We start from the raw sequence: 2777 nt of genomic DNA on the forward strand, positions 1-2777 counted from the left end.
TGCAAAATAATAAAGCAAATAAATTTTTTAAAGTAAGGTAGACAGTGATTGAGGAAGACACATAGCATTAGTATGCCCACACACATGCAAACACATACAAATATATGTGCTAAAATAAAGAATAGAAAAGGACTGCTAGGGAGTAGGGAGATGGATCAGTGGATAAAGCATCTGTCACAAAAGTATGAGTACCTGAGTCTGGAACTCTAGTACCAATGTAAAAGGGTACGTGCTGTGGCAGGCAGTTGTAATGCCAACCATGAAAGGAGGTCAAGAATGGTGACAGTAGCCGGGCATGGTGGGGCACGCCTTTAATCCCAGCACTCAAGAGGCAAAGGTAGGAGAATTGCCATGAGTTCAAGGCCACCCTGAGATGACAGAGTTAATTCCAGGTCATCCTGGACCAGAGACCTACCTCGAAAAACAAAACAAAACAAAAAAACAACATCAACAACAACAAAAAAAGAAGGGTGACAGATACAGGAGAATCTGGTGGAAGCTCATGGATTCATGAGCCTGATGGAAGCAGCAGTGAACATGATACCTTGCTTCAAAAATGTTGGAAGACAAGGATCAAAACCCAAAAACTGTCCTCTTACCTCCATCCACATGTGTTGGATGAGCATGATCACACACACACACACACACATCATACACACATACCAATAAAAAGGGATTATGAAAGACCACAATTTTTGCTACAACTAATGTCCCATGGGTAAATAGCTTCACATAATTATATAATTCAGCATCTTTCTTGTTCTTGCAAGGTGGTTCCACATCACTTTGTTCCTACTTTGTAATAGCAAGTGATACTTTAATTAGTTTAGTCCATTACTTCCAGCCAAATCTAACACTCATTATGTAGCTCTGGTTGGCCTGGAGCTCACTATATAGACCAGGTTGACCTTGAATTTGTGGTGATCCACTTCTTGCCTCTGCCTATTGAATGCTGGGACTACCAGTGTATGCCAATATGTTCACTGGGCAACAATACACCCAGTTTCTCTTTGTTCTTTAAGGAAAGGTCTCAATTGCATTCATTTTTGTATCACTATCACCTAAAAAAGGTGGCATAATAAAATGCTCATTGGATTGAATTATACATTGAATTATACATCTGGTTTTTGTTTCTTTGTTTTGTTTTTGTTTCTTTGGTTTTGGGGCTTTTGAGGAAGACTTGACCTGGAATTCACTATGTAGGCTCAGGCTGGCCTCAAACTCACAGTGATCCTACCTCAGCCTCCTGAGTGCTGGGATTAAAGGCATGAAACACTAAGCCATAGGGAGAGAGAGAGAGAGAAAATGCAAGTACCAAGGCCTCCAATCACTGCAAATGAACTCCAGACACATGTGCCACTTTGTGCATCTGGCTTTATGTGGGTACTGAGGAATTGTACTTAGGTACAAAAAAATACTTAAAGGTTTCCAAAGAAGGTCTGGATATTGGATAGGTTTATTGTCTGTTTTATTCAGGGGGCTGAACTTGACCAACCACAATGTTAGGATTAAATTCTAGGAAAGGGAAAACTTACGAAACTGGAAGTGGCATTCAGATCACTTCCCTTTAGCAGCCATGGCAGGAGTGGTAGCTAGCAAAATGAAGTTCAGTCCCTTTGTGACTTCTGACCAAAAAAATAAAACCCATAAAAGGCAATACACATTCTGACATCTGAAGGAAGATTTTGTCTTCCCTTCTTTCCACAGGGCTGAGACAAAAGTACAATGTTTGTTCTACACCTATCTGAAAGGATGATGAAGTTCAGGTTGTATGTGGACACTATAAAGGTCATCAGATTGGCAAAGTATTCCAGGTTTACAGGAAGAAATATGTCATCTACATTGAACAGGTACAGAGGGAAAAGGCTAATGTTCATGTGGGCATTCACCCCAGCTAGGTGGTTATCACTAGGCTAAAACTGGATAAAGATCACAAGAAGATCCTAGAACAGAAAGCTAAATCTTGCCAAGTAGGAAAGGAAAAAGGCAAATACAAGGAGGAAACACTTGAGAAGATGCAGCTTTTACTGAACACATTGATTAAATAATCCTGGTCATCTGTTGCATTTGAAGCACTGAAAAAAAAAGTTCTAGGAAAGGGTACTTCCAGTTAATAGAAGCAGGAGAGATCCAGAGCTTCTAGCAACCACACAACAAGCCATGGATCTGGTGGTACTGGTCCACTGGAAAGAACACCACCCATACTAGGCCCTGCCTGAGCCAACAGGAGGAGGACACAGTGAAGGGTCTCTCCACTCACACCAGCCTCCTCGCAAAGTCAAAAAGCCTGAATGAAGGAGAATAAATCAGGGCCCATCTCCTGAAGAAGAAGACCAAAATGACCAGCTGAGCAGCTCCAAAACAACTTTGGGCACTTTCCACAGCCTTCTCTGCCACAACTGCCAGCAACAGGAACCACTGGAGATCTCAGGATGCTAAGTGATCTCAGCTACCCCTCAGCCACACAGTGTCCAGTACAGCTGATCAGAACAGCAGAACCACTAACCCAACCAGCTTAGCAGAGCCCACAGTACAACAAAGAGGGACCTAGGAAAGCGCTCAGCATAGGTGAGACTGAAAGCCATCTCGAAAGGTAATAAGGCCTACTTACACTGGGTCAGTACCTGCCCCAACTCCAGGTATATGGGACTGCACTGGAAGTACTAATTGCACCTTCAATGGCAGGACAGGATAGGTGTTAGATTTGATTATTGTACTCTTGGTAGGCTTTACCTTTCCTAAATAAGCTATATCTTACGGTTGAATTTTGTTGCTTT

The 2777-nt window shown here is 42.2% G+C and overlaps 1 pseudogene; it reads left to right on the forward strand.

Moving 5' to 3' along the window:
* Positions 1 to 1600: 1600 nt before the first annotated feature.
* On the forward strand, positions 1601 to 2048 carry LOC101614917 (annotated as a pseudogene).
* The last annotated feature ends 729 nt before the right edge of the window (positions 2049 to 2777 follow it).

This window comes from Jaculus jaculus, chromosome 6 (genome assembly GCF_020740685.1).
Source record: "Jaculus jaculus isolate mJacJac1 chromosome 6, mJacJac1.mat.Y.cur, whole genome shotgun sequence".
NCBI lineage: Eukaryota > Metazoa > Chordata > Mammalia > Rodentia > Dipodidae > Jaculus > Jaculus jaculus.